The sequence below is a fragment of the Ovis aries genome, chromosome X, assembly GCF_016772045.2.
Source record: "Ovis aries strain OAR_USU_Benz2616 breed Rambouillet chromosome X, ARS-UI_Ramb_v3.0, whole genome shotgun sequence".
NCBI classification, from domain to species: Eukaryota; Metazoa; Chordata; class Mammalia; order Artiodactyla; family Bovidae; genus Ovis; species Ovis aries.
The window spans coordinates 136,474,007-136,496,751 of record NC_056080.1 but is presented as its reverse complement, the minus strand read 5'-3'; positions in this window follow the sequence as shown (position 1 = coordinate 136,496,751).

Sequence of the window (22,745 nt, the reverse complement as noted above, 5' to 3'; positions counted from 1 at the left end):
GAGGAAGCACAAGCTGGAATCAAGATTGCCGGGAGAAATATCAATAACCTCAGATATGCATATGACACCACCCTTATGGCAGAAAGTGAAGAGGAGTTAAAAAGCCTCTTGATGAAAGTGACAGAGGAGAGTGAAAAAGTTGGCTTAAAGCTCAACATTCAGAAAACGAAGATCATGGCATCCGGTCCCATCACTTCATGGGAAATAGATGGGAAACAGTGGAAACACTGTCAGACTTTATCTTTTTGGGCTCCAAAATCACTGCAGATGGTCATTACAGCCATGAAATTAAAAGACACTTACTCTTCTGAAGAAAAGTTATGACCAACCTAGATAATATATTCAAAAGCAGAGTCATTACTTTGCTGACTAAGGTCCGTTTAGTCAAGGCTATGGTTTTTCCTGTGGTCATGTATGGACGTGAGAGTTGGACTGTGAAGAAGGCTGATCACCGAAGAATTGATGTGTTTGAACTGTGGTGTTGGAGAAGACTCTTGAGAGTCTCTTGGACTGCAAGGAGATCCAACCAGGCAGTTCTGAAGGAGATCAACCCTGGGATTTCTTTGGAAGCAATGATGCTAAAGCTGAAACTTCAGTACTTTGGCCACCTCATGCGAAGAGTTGACTCATTGGAAAAGACTTTGATGCTGGGAGGGATTGGGGGCAGGAGGAGAAGGGGATGACCGAGGATGAGATGACTGGATGGCATCACCGACTCGATGGATGTGAGTCTGAGTGAACTCTGGGAGATGGTGATGAACAGGGAGGCCTGGCATGCTGCGATTCATGGGGTCGCAAAGAGTCGGACATGTCTGAGCTACTGAACTGAACAGTGCAAGAGTTTTCCTTTTTCTTTGCACACTCTCCAGCATTTACAGTTTGTAGACTTTGTGCTGATGGCTATTCTGACTGAGGAGAAGGCAATGGCACCCCACTCCAATACTCTTGCCTGGAAAATCCCATGGATGGAGGAGGCTGGTAGGCTTCAGTCCTTGGGGTTGGTAAGAGTCAGACATGACTGAGCGACTTCACTTTTCACTTTCATGCATTGGTGAAAGAAATGGCAACCCACTCCAGTGTTCTTGCCTGGAGAATCCCAGGGATGGGGCAGTCTGGTGGGCTGACGTCTATGAGGTCTCACAGAGTTGGACACTGCTGAAGCGACTCAGCTGCAGTAGCAGCTGCATTCTGACTGATGTGAGGTGATATCTCATTGTGGTTTCTTTTGCATGTGTCTAGTAATGTGCAATGTTGAGCATCTTTTCTTCTGTTTATTAGCCTTCTATGTGTCTTCTTTGGAGAAATGTCTGTTTAGGTCTTTTTCCCAGTTTTTGATTGGGTTGTCTGTTTTCCTGTTATTGATTTGTGTGAGCTGCTTGTATATTTTGGAAATTAATCCTTTGTCAGTTTTTTCATTTGCTATTACTTACTCCCATTCCAAGGGTTTTCTTTTCACGTTGCTTATAGTTTCCTTTGCTGTACAAAAGCCTTTAAGCTTAATTATTCCCATTTGTTTACTTTTGTTTTTGTTTCTGATCTTGCTTTGATTCATGTCATCGAGTGTTCTGCCTATGTTTTCCTCTAAGAGTTTAATAGCTTCTGGTCTTATATTTAGGTCTTTAGTCCATTTTGAGTTTATGTCTGTGTACAGTGTTAGGAAGTGTTCTATTTTCATTCTTTTACATGTAGCTATCCAGTTTTCCCAGCACCATTTATTGAAGAGGCCGTCTTTGCCCCATTATTTATTGTTGCCTCCTTTGTCAAAAATCAGATACCCATAGCTGCATGAGTTTATTTCTGGGCTTTCTATCTTGTTCAATTGGTCAATATTTCTATTTCTGTGCCAGTACCATACTGTCTTTATGACTGTAGCTTTGTAGTATAATCTGAAGTTAGGAAGCTTGATTCCTCCAGGTCGATTTATCTCAATGTATGGCAAAACCACTACAATATTGTAAAGAAATTAGCCTCCAATTAGAATAAATAAATTTATATAAAAAAAGACTGCTTTGGCTATTGGGGGTCTTTAGTGTTTCCATATGAAATATGGAATATTTTGTTCTGTGAAAAATGCCATTGGCAATTTTATAGGGATTGCATTGAATCTGTAGATTACATTTGGTAGTATAGTCATTTTCACAATATTGATTTTTCCTACCCAGGAACATGGAATATCTCTCAATCAGTTTATGTTGTCTTTGATTTCTTTCGTGAGTGTCTTATAATTTTCTGTGTATAGTTTTTTGTCTCTTTAGGTAAATTTATTACTAGATATTTAATTATTTTTATTGCGATGATGAATGGGATTGGTTCCTTAATTTCTCTTTCTAATTTTTCATTGTTAGTATATAGAAATGCAAGTGATTTTTGTGCATTGATTTTGTATCCTGCAATTTTGCTAAATTCACTGATTAGTTCTAGCAATTTTCTGATATTATCTTATGGTTTTCTATGTACAGTATCATGTCATCTACAAGCAGTGAGAACTTTGTTTCTTCTTTTTTGATCTGGATTCCTTTCATTTGTTTTTCTTCTCTGATTGCTGTAGCTAGGACTTCCAAAACTATATTGAATAATAGTGGTGATAGTGGGCACCCTTCTCTTGTTCCTAATCCTAGGGTAATGCTTTCCATTTTTCACCATTGAGAATAATGTTTGCTGTAGGCTTATCATATATGGCCTTTACAATGTTGAGATAGATTCCTTCTATGCCCATTTTTTGACAAGGTTTAATCATAAATGAGTGCTGAATTTTTTCAAAGTTTTTTTCTGCATCTATTGAGATGATCATATGGTTTTTATCTTTCAATTTGTTTGTATGGTATATCACATTGTTTGATTTGCATATATTGAAGAATCCTTGCTTCCCTGGAATAAACCCAACTTGATTATGGTGTATGACCTTCTTGATGTGTTGCTGAATTATGTTTGCTAAAATTTTGTTGAGGATTTTTGCATCTATGTTCATTAGTGATACTCGGCTGTAGTTTTCTTTTTTTGTTTTGTCTTGGTCTGGTTTTGGCATCAGGGTGAAGGTGACATTGTAGAATGAGTTTGGAAGTGTTCCTTCCTCTGCAATTTTTTTTGAAGGAGTTTTAGAAGGATAGGCATTAGCTCTTCAAATGTTTGATAGAATTCTCCTCTCAAGTCATCTGATGCTGGGCTTTTGATTTTTGGGAGATTTTTGATCTCAGCTTCAATTTCAGTGCTTTTCATTGGGTTGCTCATAATTTATTTCTTCCTAGTTCAGTATTGGAAGATTGAACTTTTCTAAGAATCTGTCCATTTCTTCCAGGTTATCCATTTTCTTGTCATACAGTTGTTCATAATAGTCTCTTATCATTCTTTGTATTTCTTCATTGTCTGTTGTAACCTCTCTTTTTTAATTTCTGATTTTGTTGATTTGATTCTTCTCTCCATTTTTCTTGATGAGTCTGGCTAAAGGCTTATGATTTTGTTTATCTTCTCAAATAACCAGCTTTTAGTTTTATTAATCTTTGCAATTGTTTCTTTCATTTTTTTTTCACTTATTTCTGCTCAGATCTTTATGATTTCTTTGCTTCTACTAATTTTGGGTTTTTTTGATCTTCTTTTTCCAGTTGTTTTAGGTGTAAAGTTAGGCTGTCTATTTTATGTTTTTCTTCTTTCTTGAGGTAAGATTGTATTGGTATAAACCCTCTTAGGAATGCTTTTGCTGCATCCTATAGGTTTTCAGTTGTCATGTTTTCATTGTCATTTGTTTCTAGACAATTTTTGATTTCTCTTCTGATTTCTTCAGTAACATGTTGGTTATTGAGAAATGTGTTGTTTAACCTCCATATGTTTGTGTTTCTTATAGTTTTTTTTTTCCTTATAATTGAAATCTAGTGTCATAGCGTAGTGGTCAGAGAAGATGCTTGATGCAATTTCAATTCTCTTAAATTTACTGAGGTTTGATTTGTGACCCAAGATGTGGTCTATCCTGGAGAATGTTCCTCCACTTGAGAAGGTATATTCTTCTGCATTTGGATAGAATGTCCTGAAGATATCAATGAGATCCATCTCATCTAACATATAGTTTAAGACTTGTGTTTCCTTATTAATTTTCTGTTTTGACTATCTGTCCATTGGTGTGAGTGGGGTGTTAAAGTCTCCTACTATTATTGTGTTACTGTCAATTTCTCCTTTTATATCTGTTTGTGTTTGTCTTATGTATTGAGGTGCTCCTATGTTGGGTGCATAGATATTTACAATTGTTATGTCTTCCTCTTGGATTGATCCCTTGATCATTATGTAGTGTCCTTCCTTATCTCTTGTAATCTTTATATTAAGGTCTATTTTGTATGATATGAGGATTGCTACTCCAGGTTTCTTTTGCTTCCCATTTGCATGGAATATGTTTTTCCATCCTCTCACTTTCAGTCTATATGTGTCTTGAGGTCTAAAGTGTGTTTCTTGTAGACAGCATATATATGGGTCAATTTTTTATATCCATTCAGCCAGTCTGTGTCTTTTGGTTGGAGCATTTAATCCACTTACATTTAAAGTAATTATTGATATATATGTTCCTATTTCCATTTTCTTAATTGTTTGGGATTGATTTTGTAGATCTTTTTTCTTCTCTTGTGTTTCTTGACTATATAAATCAGTTTAACATTTGTTGTAAAGCTGGTTTGGTGGTACTGAATTCTCTTAACTTTTGCTTGTCTGAAAAGCTTTTGATTTCTGCATCAATTTTGAATGAGATCCTTGCCAGGTACAGTAATCTTGGTTGTAGATTTTTCCCTTTTTGTATTTTAAATATATCCTGTCATTCCCTTCTGGCTTGCAGAGTTTCTGCTGAAATATCAGCTGTTAAGTGTATGGGGTTTCCCTTATATGTTGCTTCTCCCTTGCTGCTTTTAATATTCTTTCTTTGTGTTTAGTCTTTGTTAGTTTGATCAGTATATGTCTTGGCATGTTTCTCCTTGGGTTTATCCTGTATGGGACTCTTTGTGCCTCTTGGACTTGATTGATTATTTCCTTTTCCATGTTGGGGAGATTTTCAACTATAATCTCTTCAAAAATCTTCTCATACCTTTTATTTTTCTCTTCTTCTTCTGGGACCTCTATTATTCAAATGTTGGTTTGTTTGATATTGTCCCAGAGGTCTCTGAGACTATCCCCAGTTCTTTCCATTCTTTTTACTTTATTCTGCTGTTCAGAAGTTATTTCCACCATTTTATCTTCCAGCTCACTGATTCATTCTTCTGCTCCAGATATTCTGCTATTGATTCCTTCTAGAGTATTTTTAATTTCAATAATTGTGTTGTCTCTGCATGTTTATTCTTTAATTCTTCTAGGTCTTTGTTAACTGATTCTTGCATTTTCTCTATTTTGCTTTCAAGGTTTTTAAAAATCATTTTTATTATCATTATTCTGAATTCTTTTTCATTTTTTAAAACTTATTGTGTTTGAGTTCTCCTATTCCCAGGCTAAAAGGTTGAATTCTTTCTTCCTTTTTGTTTCTGCCCTCTAAGTTTGGTCCAGTGGTTTGTTTAAGTTTCTTATAGGGTGAAATTTTTGGTGAGTTTTTGTTTGTTTGTTTTTCCTCTGATGAGCAAGGCTAAGTGAGGTGGTAATCCTGCCTGCTGATGATCGGGTTTTTAATTTTCTTTTGTGTGTTGTTTAGATGAGGTGTCCTGCACAGGGTGCTACTTGTGGTTGGGTGATGCTGGTTCTTGTATTACAGTGGTTTCCCTTGTGTGAGTTCTCACTATTTGATACCCCTTGGGATTAGTTCTCTGGTAGTCTAGGGTCTTGGAGTCAGTGGTCCCACTCCAAAGGCTCAGGGCTTGATCTCTGGTCAGGAACAAAGATTCCACAACTGGTTTGTTATGGCATTGAGTGAGATTAAAGTAAATATCCAAAAATGAGAAACCAAAGTTGAAGTGAGATGAAGTCATTCAGTTGTGTCTGACTTTTTGCGACCCCATGGACTATAACCTACCACACTCTTCCATCCATGGGATTTTTCAGGCAAGAGTACTGGAGTGGGTTGCCATTTCCTTCTCCAGAGGTTCTTTCTGACCTAGAAATCAAACCCAAGTCTCCCACATTGTAGTCAGATGTTCTACCATCTAAGCCACCAGGGAAGTAAACCAAAGATGAGCCCCAGATAAATGGCAGCTACAAAATCAGGCAAATAATGATTAAAATAATGGAATACACACACACACACACACACACACACACACACACACACATATACACACACACACTGATGAGCAAAGTCAAAACAGTCCAACAGAAATAAAGTACAGTAGATTGACTCAGCAAACAAAGGAAATAAACAAATTGTATTTAACAGTTAAGAACAAAACTGACTAAAGCACAAACTGGAAAAGAAAACTAAACCAAGGTGCCAACTGGGGAATAAAGCAATGAAAACAAAACTAACAAATATGTTGAGAGGAAAGGAAAGAAAGTTAAAAAATAAAGAATAGCCATGTAAAGTTAAATAAAGGTAGAGGAAGAAAATTTATATACATTGAAGATTAACTGCAAGGGGAAAAGGACAGCAGGAAAGCAAACAAAGGAACAAATGTAGAAAAATATAATAGGTTTAAATAAATTAAAATTATAAAATAGATTTTAAAAAATAACGGAAGAAGAAAGAGAAGAGGAAAAAAAGGAAAACTCCACAGAACTGCAAAGGCCCAACATAGAGGTAGAGGTTTATAACAATAAAAAGTTTGACTGAATATACACATATACATATAAGTCCATAAGCAAAATCAGAACAGTCCAACAAAAATATAATGCAATAGATTGACCTAGCAAACAAAGGGAACCAAAAGTTATGTCTACCAGAAGAAAACTAACTAAAGCACAAACTGGAAAACAAATTTAAAGCAAGGTGCCAATTGGGGTATAAAGCAATGAAAATAAGATTAACAAATATGTTGAGACTAAAAAATGTAAGAAAAGAAAGAAAGAATAGATATACAAAGCTAAATAGAGGTAGATAAAGAAGATTATATATATATATATATATATATATATATATATATATATATATAAGACGAACTGCAAGGGGAAAAGAACAATAGGAAAAGCAAACAAAGAAATAAATGTAGAAAAAATAATAGGTTTAAAAGATTAAAATTTTAAAAAAGAGAAAAAAACAAACAAAACAAAAATCCCCCAGAACTGCAAAGCCAAATATAGAGGCAGAGGTTTATAACAATAAAAATGTGACAGAGAAAAAAAAAGAAAACAAAAGCTCAAAAGTTTAGTTATATTTCATCGTGCCAATAAAATTGACAACTACAACAGAGGAGGGAGAAAAAAGAAAAAAGAAACCCAAAGAATCTACAGAACAAGTCAAAACATAAGAATAATAAATGTTTTTCTTGAGCTACTGCTGTCAGAGTCCTTTCCTTTGTTGGGAGTCACAGTCCATCTCACCTCCTTAGGATGCCTTCTAACACTGTGTTCATCTGTGGACCTGTTGTGGGGGCAGCTCAGATTCTAACCTGGTCCTACTGTTCTGTGTTCTTGCCTCCAATGTCCACAGCTATCAGAGCTAGTGTGTTTTCTTTTGTGGGAGCTCTCACTGACCTTTTATATATTCCATAGGCACAGAGTCTGCCTAGTTGATCCCGTGGATTTATTCTGCAGCTTGCACAGCTGGTGGGGTGTTTTGGGTCTTCTTCCTTAGTCGCACTGCCCCTGGGTTTCAATTGTGGTTTTATTTTCACCTCTGCATGTGGGTCATCCACTGGGGTTTACTCCTGAGGCTGCTCTGGAGGACTTGGGTTTGCCCCAGTGAGAGCCAGGTGTGGAGGTAGTGCAGCTGCTTGAGTTGCAGGGGTTCTGGCAGCACTAGGTACTCAGGAGAGTTGGCGGCTAGGGCAGCAGGAAATATAGTGCTCTAGAAGGGTATGGCATCCAGTATTGGCCAATAGGCTCCAGTATTCTTACCTGGAGAATCCCCCTCTCTGATTGAGAAGCCTGGCAGGCCACAGTCCATAGGGTAGCAATGAGTCAGACACTACCAAAGCAACCCTGTGTGCATAGGCACAGATGTTTTTTGCCTGTGGCAGCTCTGCCCCAGTGACAGTTGAGCATGAAGGTAGCACAGCTGTTTGGGTTGCAGGGACTCTCGTGGCGCCAAGTATGCAGGGCCATGCACTGCTTACACGGCAGGAGTTATGGCCCTATTAGAGTCTTTTTTTGAGCCTCTTGTAGCTGGTGATCAGACGGCCTCTTTGGCCAGTCTTTCTCCATAGCTCCCCCCCGTTAAGGTACTTAGAGGGCTTCCTTGTCTTGGGTCCTTCTCTGTTGTTCGGCACATCAGGCACATAGAGGGGCCCCCTGCCTGGGGTCCTACTCTGTAGATCTGCACATCTGGCACTTAAAGGGGCATCTGGGTGGGGTCCTACTCTGTACATCAGTGCATCAGGCATTTAATGGGCCAGCCTCTCTATTGTTCAGTTGCCAATGCTGACATGTGGGGAGAGAGAGGCAATGGTGATGGCTCCACCACCTACGTATGACTCAGCAGTATCGCCTTGCTTCCATGGCTGCCCAGCTTTCCTCACAGGCATTTCCCACCATGATCTCCTCCCTCACATCCCCTTGATCTGTCTCTCTGTAGTCAACAGCAGCCTTCACCCTTGGGTTGCTCCACAGTCCCTAAACTCCAGCTCGCAGCTACTGTGCTGTCTAGGGTATGTATGGCTGTGGAAGGACTGTCTGATTCTCATTCCATTTAGGCTCCACAGATCAGATGTTTCCCTCTCAGTCTTAAATGTTTCTCCTTTGACTCAGACAACTGCCCGACATGGGGATCAGACCCCTGCTTCAGTTCCCCCACCCGCCGAGGGCAGGTCCAGTCCTACTAACACTTCTGTTTCCCCCCCTAGTTCCTTCATCCTACCAAGTTTTGCATGGGTCTCTATATTCTTTTCCAGTGGTCAGGTACTTGTGTCTGCTCTTAGCTGGTATTCTGCATCCACTTCTGTGTCTGAAGGTGTATTCCTGATTTATCCATGGAGAGAAATGTATTCCACATCCACCTACTCCTCTGCTATCTTGCAATCCAAAAGCTTCAATTTTGATGCATTTTTAAATAGTATGCTTTGGACCAGGGACACAAATGTGAAATTTGCATTTGCTGATCCTTTCACCTCTTATGTCAGAGCCTTATTATTATTATTATTATTTTGCCATTCCCATAGCCAAAGTCCATCAATGAAGCATTCTTATACTATAATTCCAGCTATATATTAACATACTAACTAATTTTTGAGTGACCTCCTCCAGTAGAATTTGCTATTCAAATAGGACTCTTTTGGATGCAAAGGCTTCAAGTTACAAAGAAATAAAATTATAATGGTGAATAACTGCCACTGAATTTGATATTTTTGAGCTGGGGGCCTAGGCTGATAAAACTTACCATTTTTCTAAAAATAATAAGTGAAGTGGAAATAATATACCAGAAATATTTTATGCTGAAGCCTCAAAGCAACTCATGGAAGGTAATATTTTATCTGTTTTTATATATTATGCAAATCCATTTTTTAAACATTATTGTCTTCCAAATATATTTTAAATATAATATTCATCTTAATACTAATGGTTGATATTTATATTATTCCAAAATGTATAGTATTTGTTTAGACAAATCTACATAACTTGGTTCAGTGTTCATTATCAGATCTGATTATAAGTTTTTTCTATAAAGATTTATTGCTTCCTTTCTTCATAAATAATAGAACAGCTTAAGTTACCTTTCAAGAATCCTTAGAGAATATATATCTCAAGACCTTGAATATTCAAAAATATTTCTTGTAGATATAATAAAGAACCAATAATTAGAAGTCTAGAAGCAAAAATAATATATTGTCATCAATTTGGGAATTTCAACAGATGGGATTATTCTATTTTTTAAAGAACTAAAGAAATTAAAATAATAAATTTCAGATTACACTAAGGAATTCACCAATAAACAGTTATACACAGTCACTGGTGCTCACATTTCTTTGGCCAATGGACGTCATGTATGTCCATCCCTAACTTCATGAAAGGGCTTCCCTGGTGGCTCAGATGGTATAGAATCTGCGTGCAACACAGGAGAACCTGGTTCAATTCCTGGGTTGGGAAGATCCCCTGGAGTAGGAAATGGCATCCCACTCCAGTATGCTCGCCTGGAGAATTTCATGGACAGAGGAGCCCAGTGGGCTGCAGTCCATTGGGTCACAAAGAGTCAGACATGACTGAGCAACTAACCCTTCACTTCACTACTTCATGAAAAGCAGGCAAAAGATATTCTATCATAAGCCTAGGAAGAAATGGAAGCATAACTTTTGCAAACAGATAATCACCATGTATCAGAGAGATATCATATAGAAAATTAATATACAAATATTACATTTTATATAATAATATATACTTTATATAGGTATATACTTTATATATACATATATATATATATTTGAAAGTAAACACTTTCCCTTTAAAAATTTATGGGGCCACATATTTGAATGTCTTACCAGAATAAATATAAATATTTATATATTTGTTAGGATTATATATCTTAGATTTATCATGGTAAGACATTAAAATATGTGACACTATAAACTTCTAGAGGGAAAGTGTTTACTTTCAAAATAATAAAATCAGTTTCTACAGACACATCCCTGCAATACTAAATATTATAAGACAATAGAGCCACAGCCATCAAAATTAAGGGAAATGATTGTTTAAATATTTTCATTGTATGAATTTGTAATACTTTGTTTTGTACTTTGTATTTGTCCCACACATCCTATCTTTTTCTTTTTTCCTCCTCATTTCCTTCTTTTAGATTTATTTTTTTCCTCCTTCCATTTTTTCCTCATCACCACCTTGCTATATATATATATATATATATATATATATAAAATATATATATACACACACACACATACATATATTCTACTTTCATTCTTTCAGTGTTTATCCTACAACTTTCATTAAACCTATTAATTTGAGATAATTGTAAAAAAGTACAAACATTGTAAAAAATAATATAATGATATTCCATGTTCACTTGCCCAGTTAGCTCCAATGGTGGGATCTAAAAAACTGTAATACTACATCAAAACCAAGATTCTGACAATGACACAGTCAAGATGTAGAGCAGCTCATCATGACAAGGATTCCTCCCTTTCTCCTTTTACAGCCAAACCCACTTCCTTTCCCACTTGCCTGCATCCCTGGCAATCACTTCTGTTATCCATATCTATAACCTTATTATTCCAAGAATGTTATATGCATGGAATTATAGTATGTGACCTTTAGCTTTGGCTTCTTACACTCAGCAAAATTACCTGGAGATTCATCCAAGTTATTGAATATATGAATAATCCATCTCTTCATATTGCTGAGTAGAATTCCATGGTATGGGTATATGACAGTTTGGTTATTAATCTGTTGAAGTATATATACAGGAACAGGAATGTTGCACAGTCGTGTCTGACTCTTTGTGACCCCATGGACTGTAGCCTACCAGGCTCAACTGTCCATGGGATTTTCCAGGCAATAGTACTGGAGTGGATTGCCATTTCCTTCTCCAGCGGATCTTCCTGACCCAGGGATTGAACCCAGGTCTCCCGCATTGTAGACAGACGCTTTACCATCTGAGCCACCAGGGAAGTCCTAAAATATATATATGCTTTTTTCCCCAAGTTTTTTATTAATAGAAATAAAGCTATGGTAAACATTTGTGTACAAGTTGTAGTGTTAACCTAAATTTTGACTATTTTATTATTTTTAATTATTTATTATTTTATTATCACAAAAAAGATGGCCTTTTCATCATAAAGGATTGAAATGCAAAAGTAGGAAATCAGGAGATATCTGGAGTAACAGGCAAGTTTGGCCTTGATATACAAAATGAAGCAGGGAAAAGGCTCATAGAGTTTCCCCAGCAGAATGTGCTGGTCATAGCAAACACCCTTCCCCAACAACACAAGAGATGACTCTACTCATGGACATCACCAGATGATCAATACAGAAATCAGATATATTATATTTTTTGCAACTGAAAATTGAGACACTCTATACAGTCAACAAAAACAAGACCTGGATTTGACTGTGGCTCAGATCTTCAGCTCTTTATTGCAAAATTCAGGCTTAAAGAATGTAGGGAAAACCACTAGGCCATTCAGGTATGACCTAAATCAATTCCCTTATGATTATACAGCGGAGGTGACAAACAGATTTGAGGGATTAGATATGGTAGAGAGAGTGTTTGAAAAACTATGGATGGAAGTTCATAACACTGTACAGGAGGCAGTGACCAAAACCATCTCAAAGAAAAAGAAATGCAAGAAGGCAAGGTGGTTGTCTGAAGAGGCTTTACAAATACCCGAGAAAAGAAGAGAAGGGAAAGGCAAGGGAGAAAGGGAAAGATATCTTCAAATGAATGCAGAATTCCAGAGAATATATATATAACACTGAAGGCCAGGAACGGTGGCACTAGGAGATACCCCTCGTCCAAGGTAAGGAGCAGTGGCTGTGCTTTGCTGGAGGAGCCGTGAAGAGATACCCCACACCCAAGGTAAGAGAAACCCAAGTAAGATGGTAGGTGTTGCAAGAGGGTATCAGAGGGCAGACACACTGAAACCATACTCCCAGAGAACTAGTCAGTCTAATCACACTAGGACCACAGTCTTGTCTAACTCAATGAAACTAAGCCACGCCTGTGGGGCAACCCAAGATGGGCGGGTCATGGTGGTGAGGTCTGACAGAATGTGGTCCACTGGAGAAGGGAATGGCAAGTCACTTCAGTATTTTTGTCTTGAGAACCCCGTGAACAGCAAATAAAGGCAAAATGATAGGATACCAAAAGAGGAACTCCCAGGTCATTAGGGGCCCAATATGCTACTGGAGATCAGTGGAGAAATAACTTTAGAAAGAATGAAGGGATGAAGCCAAAGCAAAAACAATACCCAGTTGTGGATGTGACTGGTGATAGAAGCAAGGTCCAATGCTGTAAAGAGCAATATTGCATAGGAACCTGGAATGTCAGGTCCATGAATCAAGGCAAATTGGAAGTGGTCAAACAAGAGATGGCAAGGGTGAATGTCGACATTCTAGGAATCAGTGAACTAAAATGGACTGGAATGGGTGAATTTAACTCAGATGACCATTATATCTACTACCGTGGGCAGGAATCCCTCAGAAGACATGGAGTAGCATCATGGTCAACAAAAGGGTCTGAAATGCAGTACTTGGATGCAATCTCAAAAACGACAGAATGATCTCTGTTCGTCTCCAAGGCAAACCATTCAATATCACAGTTATCCAAGACTATGCTCCAACCAGTAATGCTAAAGAAGCTGAAGTTGAATGGTTCTATGAAGACCTTCAAGACCTTTTAGAACTAACACCGAAAAAAAGATGTCCTTTTCTTTATAGGGGAGTGGAATGCGAAAGTAGGAAGTCAGGAAACACCTGGAGTAATAGGCAAATTTGGCCTTGGAATGAGATATGAAGCAGTGCAATGACTAATAGAGTTTTGCCAAGAAAATGCACTGGTCATAGCAAACACCCTCTTCCAACAACACAAGAGAAGACTCTACACATGGACATCACCAGATGGTCAACACCGAAATCAGACTGATTATATTCTATGCAGCCAAAGATGGAGAAGCTCTATACAGTCAACAAAAGCAAGACCGGAAGCTGACTGTGGCTCAGATCATGAATTCCTTATTACCAAATTCAGACTCAAATTGAAGAAAGTAGGGAAAACCGCTAGACCATTCAAGTATGACCTAAATCAAATCCCTTATGATTATACAGTGGAAGTGAGAAATAGATTGAATGGACTAGAGCTGATAGATAGAGTGCCTGATGAACTATGGAGTGAATTCGTGACATTGTACAGGAGACAGGGATCAAGACCATCCCCACGGAAAAGAAATGCAAAAAAAGCAAAATGGCTGTGTGGGAAGCCCTTACAAATAGCTGTGAAAAGAGGAGAGGTGAAAAGCAAAGGAGAAAAGGAAAGATATAAGCATCTGAATGCATTGTTCCAAAGAATAGCAAGAAGAGATAAGAAAGCCTTCTTCAGCAATCAATGCAAAGAAATAGAGGAAAACAACAGAATGGGAAATACTAGAGATCTCTTCAAGAAAATTAGAGATACCAAGGGAACATATCATGCAAAGATGGGCTTAATAAAGGACAGAAATGGTATGGACCTAACAGAAGCAGAAGATATTAAGAGGTGGCAAGAACACACAGAAAACTGTACAAGAAAAGATCTTCATTACCCAGATAATCATGATGATGTGATCACTAATCTAGAGCCAGACATCTTGAAATGTGAAGTCAAGTGGGCCTTAGAAAGCATCACTACAAATAAAGCTAGTGGAGTTGATGGAATTCCAGTGGAGCTATTTCAAATCCTGAAAGATGATGCTGTGAAAGTGCTGCACTCAATATGCCAGCAAATTTGGAAAACTCAGCAGTGGCCACAGGACTGGAAAAGGTCAGTTTTCATTCCAATTCCAAAGAAAGGCAATGCCAAAGAATGCTCAAACTACTGCACAAATGCACTCATCTTACATGCTAGGAAAGTAATGCACAAAATTCTCCAAGCCAGGCTTCAGCAATACATGAACCTTGAACTCCCTGATGTTCAAGCTGGTTTTAGAAGAGGCAGAGGAACCAGAGATCAAATTGCCAACATCCGCTGGATCATGGAAAAAACAAGAGAGTTCCCGAAAAACATCTATTTCTGCTTTATTGACTATGCCAAAGACTTTGACTGTGTGGATCACAATAAACTGTGGAAAATACTGAGATGGAAATACCAGACCACCTAACCTGCCTCTTGAGAAATCTGTATGCAGGTTCGGAAGCAACAGTTAGAACTGGACATGGAACAACAGACTGGTCCCAAATAGGAAAAGGAGTACGTCAAGGCTGTATATTGTCACCCTGCTTATTTAACTTATATGCAGAGTACATCATGAGAAGCGCTGGACTGGAAGAAACACAAGCTGGAATCAAGATTGCCGGGAGAAATATCAATAACCTCAGATATGCAGATGACACCACCCTTATGGCAGAAAGTGAAGAGGAGCTAAAAAGCCTCTTGATGAAAGTAAGAGAGGAGAGTGAAAAAGTTGGCTTAAAGCTCAACATTCAGAAAACGAAGATCATGGCATCTGGTCCCATCACTTCATGGGAAATAGACGGGGAAACAGTGGAAACACTGTCAGACTTTATTTTTTTGGTCTCCAGAATCACGGCAGATGGTGACTGCAGCCATGAAATTAAGAGACGCTTACTCCTTGGAAGAAAAGTTATGACCAACTTAGATAGTATATTCAAAAGCAGCGACATTACTTTGCCAACTAAGGTCCGTCTAGTCAAGGCTATGGTTTTTCCTGTGGTCATATATGGATGTGAGAGTTGGACTGTGAAGAAGGCTGAGCGCCAAAGAATTGATGCTTTTGAACTGTGGTGTTGGGGAAGACTCTTGAGAGTCCCTTGGACTGCAAGAAGATCCAACCAGTCCATTCTGAAGGAGATCAACCCTGGGATTTCTTTGGAAGGAATGATGCTGAAGCTGAAACTCCAGTACTTTGGCCACCTCATGAGAAGAGTTGACTCATTGGAAAAGACTTTGATGCTGGGATGGATTGGGGGTAGGAGGAGAACGGGATGACTGAGGATGATATGGCTGGAGGGCATCACCGACTTGATGATCATGAGTCTGAGTGAACTCCGGGAATTGGTGATGGACAGGGATGCCTGGCGTGCTGCGATTCATGGGGTCACGAAGAGTTGGACAAGACTGAGCGACTGAACTGAACTGATATATATATATATATATATCTCGATCTGTGTAGTTCAAACCTGTGTTGTTCAAGCATCAGCTGTGGTCATTGTATTGTTGTATCTTGTTTTTTAATCCACTTTGCCAATGTCTCCTTTTCCTTGGTGTATTTAGACCAAGGTAATTTAAGGTAGTTATTGATATTTTGTATTTATATTTAAGGAAATTATTGATATGTTAAGACTTAACTGTTCCATTTTATTGTCTACATTTGGCTTCTTTGTTTCTTTTTTCTTGCATTCCTTAGTTATTTGTTTATTTTCTCCCCCCTTTGGGTTATTTGAACATTTGCTCAAGCTAGGATTCTATCTTGACTTATTTATAATTTTCCTGAATATATAATTTCAAGTCATTTTCTTAGTTATGCTAATATAATTATCATATATCATACATATTGCCTTCAGGTGGATATCTAAGATCAGTTCCCTACTGGGCCACATGGCCATCAAGGAATATGGAAGTGGAGGCCTCACCTACACCATTTTGTTGCTACAGAGTGGGCAGCATAAACTTAGCTACCCAGTAGAACCCAATAACACCAGGGAAGAGGAGTAGGGGAACTTAGGGTGCCAGTTAGCTATATACCTCATAACCTCCAATGACTTGATACCATATTGGGTAGAGACTTAACTCCCCATGGAGCTCCCTGACACTTAGGCAAGGGGAGAGCAGAATGTCACCGATCTCCCATTATTGGACCACGTTGTTGATATAGGGTGAAACTGGAAGTTCATATTACCATTGAGTCCTAGTAACAACTTGATCGGGCAGGTGGCATGTCAACTAGCCCTGTTTTACATCACCTCCTTCAACCTTGTTGCTACTGGGTAGCTTCCCTGGTTCAGCTTCCCAGTGGACCTTGCTGACATCTGGAGTTGAGGGAAAGTGGAGCACTTACTAGCACCAACTTGTGCCATTTTGATCAGGCTAATGACTACTGCATAACAGTGGAGACACAGCTCACCATTAGAGCACATGGAAACTACTTTTGAGGGGATTGGGAGTACTATATGATTCTTCTGAGAAGGAATGGAAGTTTATTCCTCTATGTGACCTGCCAGTGTGTGCATGTATGCTAGTTTGCTTCAACTATTCCTGCCCAACTCTTTGCGACCCTCTGGACTGGAGCTTGCTAGGCTCCTCTGTCCATGGGATTCTCCAGGCAAGAATACTGAGGTGGGTTGCCATGCCCTCCTCCAGGGGATTTACCCCACCCACATCTCCTGTGGCTCCTGCATTGCAGGTGATTCTTCACCACTGAGACATGGAGGAAGCCCGGTGCCCTGCCAATGTTTCCTGTCAAAGTGCCAATGCCACTTGTTTCCATTAGCAATATAGAGAAGGATTAGCTCCTTATTAGGCTCCACCATCACCTTCCAACAGAGGAATCTAGGCATCTGGTCCAACAGGGCTGAAAAATGGGATGAAGATCAGTTCCTCACTTCGCCCTGCTGAAACTACAGTAGAGTTGGGTGATGGGAGAGGATTCCTATTTAGTGTTTGACTAGAGTAAGGTGGTGTTATCTCCATCCCACTCCAAAGTCATGTGTTAAAACTCTAACCACCAATGTGACTATATTTGGAGAGAGAGTCTCTGAAGAGATAATGAATAATGAGGTCATAAGGATGAAGCTAGCATCTTTTTATTAGAGGAAGAGAGACCAGCGATCTCTCTCCCTCTCTGCATATGTGCACAGAGGAAAGACCATGTGAGGATATAGCCAGGAGGCAGATGTCAAGCCAGGAGTAGAGACCTCATGGGAAAGCAATCCTGATCCATGATCTTGGACTTCTAGCCTCTAGACTGTGAAGGAAAATAAATTGCTTTTGTTTAAGCCACTCAGTCTGTGCTATTTTGCTATGGCAGGGTGGTCTATATATTTCAGTTAGATCCTATTAGTCACATCGTTCAATTCTATATAGTGATTTTCTGTCTGATAGTTCTGCCAATTTGGACACTGAAACTCTCCAACTATAATTATAAATTTGTCTTTTTCTCCTTTCAGTGCTATAAGTTTTTGTTTCATGTGCTATGGAAGCCTGGGGCAGAATTATTTTATTTTTAATTTTTAAATTAAAAAATTTATTTTAATTAGAGGCTAATTACTTTACAGGCAGGCATAGTCAAAGTATTTTCTAGCTATTAGGCCACCATTTCCTACTCCATTCGTTATGCAGAGCAGGTTTTTCTTAGAGCTTTCCTTTTCCCATGCCTGTTGGTATTTCTGGGTTGGGGGCTTCTGTAGCATCCTGTCTGGTACATATGGGAGATAGGGAAATCCAGAGAGCTCACTACTGCATCCTTCCTAATGTTCTGAGGTCCCTACACAGGTCATCTTCTTTCCATATGTCAGGAATTTCCTATGCCTGTTTTTTGTGTTATGTCCAGTGTAATTTTAGTTATAAGAGGGAGGAAATGGAAGGAATATGGTTACTCTATCTTGGTAGTGGCTGTAGAATGTTTGTCATGTTATCATAATCTAAAATGAATAAGTATATTTATCCTTTTCCCAAACATTGCAAGTGCATATAACTCTGATAATTTTACTTTTAGTTCTTTATTTTATTGGTTTGAAAATATTAAGCTTATCTTATAGTCTCTGTCATGTAATTCCAATATCTAAACTTTTTGATGGTCTGGAATCATTGTCATTGGTTATTGCCAACTGTCACCCAATACATTATTTATGTGTGTGTGCTTAGTCAGAAAAAGACTTGTTTAATTTACACAAAAATGTTAACAATGTTCATCTCTGAGTGATGAAATTATGCACAGTTCTATAAGACATTTTATATATCTTATTATTTTCTAAATGTCCTACAACAAGTACAGACTACTTTTATAGTCATATAAAACCATGAATCTATTTCTTTTGAAGCCTGTATTTCTCACTAGAAAGGTAGGCTTATTGAATATTCCAGATACCCACTCAATTAAGTGAAAATGATTTTATTTAAACAAATCATTACCTTGGAGAATAAATCTGTATATGAAAGTACAATTAATTAATTTGCTAATTTTTTAACCTGTTGTGGTCATTACCCTGGGCTTTCCTTGATGAGGATGCCTATAATGAGCTAACATGCAAATATTTTCTCTCCCATAATTGTGGTTAAATTGGGACAACTAATGTCAATGAAAGAAATGTTTAATTTAAAATGTATTTGAAAAAGGAGCCCCAGTCTGGTTGGATTCGTTAGTTTTGTGTCAGATGGTGAAGAAACCTGTAAATAGAAATGCTGGAGAGGTTTGAGGGAAGAACACAGGATCTTGATGGGAAGGTGATAAGAATCTTTATGGTGGTTACTGGTAGAAAATGAAAGAAACACTGCTGTGGAACAATATAGCCAGAGAGAAAAGACTATATGTTTAGGAATCTTCAAGGAATGAGCTTCTTCTGCCTCTTTTAATGATCACTTTAATTAGTCCTTATCACATTTCTGTAGGGTAAGTATGGATTTGATTTAAGTCATATTAACAAAGGCTCCCATATTAGTTGACCAGTCAATGGCATGTGAACTTGAGGCAGCTTCTTTGATCTTTGTTACACTACCTGCTACTAGTCAGCCTCTAGCGTGGCTTGCTGAGTGGTTAGCTCTCTTGCTTTTTCCCCATCTTTCTATGGCATGATGGTGGTGGTGGTTTAGTCGCTAAGTCGTGTCCAACTCTCGTGACCCCAAGGAATGTAGCCTGCTAAGCTCCTCTGTCCATGAGATTCTCCAGGCAAGAGTACTGGAGTGGGCTCCTTCTCCAGGGGATCGTCCCAACCCAGGACTCAAACCTGGGTCTCCTGCATTGCAGGCAGATTCTTTACTGACTGAGCTGATTGAAGTTCCCTATGGCATGATATTGAGTCTTAAATGTTCCTTTTGTTGTTGTTGTTAATTTTGGGAGGCTCTATTAAAGGACAGATGTTTCCATTCCATTTCTTTTTTCCCCTCATGCTATCATACCTTTGAAATCTTTTTAACCCTTAAAATGAATTTAAGACTACATCAAAGTAGCTAGACAGGGGAGAAGGGCATGACAACCCACTCCATTATTCTAGCCTGGAGAATCCCATGGACAAAGGAGCCTGGCAGGCTATAATCCACAGGCTTGCAAAGAGTCGGACACGACTGAAGCAACTTAGCATGTATGCACAGGTAGACAGAGCAAAATAATCTATGAATACATATAAAGTATTTTCAGGACCTGGCATTTAGTAGATGATCAACAAACATTCCCATCTCTTTCTTCATTAAAATTCTTGAGAGAAGAAATGTCCCCTATGCTATTTAATTTACTTTTTAATTTAGCAAATGTTTTAATTCACCAAATATGATTTTGTCTACATAGTTTATATTCTGTTCATAATTTTTCTGCCATTTTTATGAATAGCAGACTAGGCATGCCATTACTCATAATGTAGAAATATGATGATAGCGCACATATATCTATTATGCATAAAATGAAACAGTGTGATATAGGATAATGAAAGTTTGTCTATGAAGACCTATGTTATTATCCAGCATGCTCCACTTTATAGCTGAATGACCATAAATCAGTCACTTATTTCTTTTAAATCTCAGTTAGCTCATGTATAAAAATGGAGTCAATGATACAAACTTTGACTGTCTTATATAATTGTTATACATAGCAATTTACAAAACATTTTTAAATGTGCCAAGATTTTAAAATAATATATAAATGTGTTGCATATCTAAAATACTAACTACATACTTATTTTTAAAAGTTCCGTTTTATGGTGAGATCAAAGTTCTTTGTAAACTTTCCACACAATATTTACAGTGTACAATAAGTGTAAATGATTACTTTTTTATAGATGAAGGACTTTAGTCACAGAAATAAAGTGGGGGAGAAACAGAATAGAATTTCAATCTCCTTTGCAGTCTGATATTTTTATGTGGTAAATCATATCTTCCTATTCACCTGTTTCTGAAAACTAAAATTGATGAAAATGTCTTAATGAATAATGAAATGAAAATAACATGTTTTACAATGCTCAGCTGTAGAGATTGTAAAACCATTTAGTAACTTCACTGATAGGCAAACACATCTTGTCCAGTAGTGTACATACCAGTTCAGAGTTCATAAAAGAGAAAGCTTAATTTAAAATGTGGTCAAATATATAGCACAGTACAAAATATTTGTCCCCTTCTCAGACAATAGGGCACAGATTATATGAAATTGAGAGTTCTTTCCTATTTTAAATTCAGTCACCAAGCAATTTACATGTGCTTATTTTAACTCTGGAAGTCTAGAAAACCTAATACAATTGAATTATCAAACAATTTAATACATCTGTTATCATAAATTATACTAGATACTATACTAGTAATGAAGAGTTCAAAAAACATCATCTGATAGCTGTTTCTTTGAGACCAAATCTGCATACCACAAAGCTGATCCATAAAGCAAAAGCCAAGAGAATGTGCTTTGTAGATGTTCTGGCCATAATATTCTCTTTTAGATTTAATTTCATTGGCAAGACACAACACAGTAGCTGCTTTAGTTACAATGAATTTTGGTTATGTCACTTTGAGTCACATTTTAATTGTGACAGAAAATGAAAACAATGAAAAAAAAAAAAGCCTGTGTTCATTTCATATATATTCATGAGCCATAGACCCAGGACATTGTTTTCCTGAGCATATCTCCAAAGATGTCAGACCTTTTCAAATCCAGTCATCTCTTTTGTCAACATCCCTGGTTAAGAGATGAGATGATTTTGATTCAAATTCAGTATCAAAATATCAAGCCCAACACAATAATTTCAAGCATTACCTCTGCATTACCTCTAACACAATATACAGAAAGCACTTACCCTCTGGCATCTAAAAGTAGTAAATCAGCACCATATGTCCCTGGGCTCTGCTGCTTCTCTCCTCCTTACACTTTGTTCAAGGGCATTCATCATGTTCCTTCCATTACTGCACACGATAAAGATGTGTTGTTCTGACACCTGTATATCGCTAAAGTTACACTCCGGGGATGCCAAAATACCTTATCATATTGTCATGAACATCAGCTCCTTTTTTTCCCCATTGAAAAGCTCTTTGGCTTTCTAGAGAAAAATGGCTACTCATAAATTTGCCATCATTGGCTGCATTTAGTTTGAGAAGAACCTAGTGTCAGTTACAATATGGCTTGATCTTCCAGAGTGATTTTGAACATTAGAGAGTGAGTATAAGAATGGAGAATTATAATCTTGTCTTCAAGTATGCTGCTGCTGCTGCTAAGTCGCTTCAGTCATGTCCAGCTCTGTGCAACCGCATAGACGGCAGCCCACCAGGATCCCCAACCCCTGGGATTCTCCAGGCAAGAACACTGGAGTGGGTTGCCATTTCCTTCTCCAATGCATGAAAGTGAAAAGTGAAAGTGAAGTCACTTAGTCGTGTCCGACTCCTAGCGACCCCAAGGACTGCAGTCTACCAGGCTCTTCCATCTATGGGATTTTCCAGGCAAGAGTACTGGAGTGGGTTGCCAATTGCCTTCTCTGCTTCAAGTATGTCAATGCCCCAGATTGTAATTAATTTGACATCTTCTGGACATAGGGTATGCATACTTCAGGTTTGTTTTATTCTTTGCAGAAAAAAGTGTATTATGGTACACAGACTTAACAATTGTGTGTCCACTAATCAAAAATGACCTTGAAAATACTTGCTTTGAGGTGGTTTGTATAATTATAATCAATAACTCTGCATTAGAGGAAAGACTTAACATAACATGCAGCCTTATGTTTCTCTAGTCATCATTCCGTCTGATGTAGCACTTCAGAGGTGAGACAAATTTTATTCCTCTGAGAAAATGCTTCTTCCCAAGATGTGAGGTGGTTGAAGAGTAAATAAATGGGGCTAAAGTGATGGTCTACATAGTTTT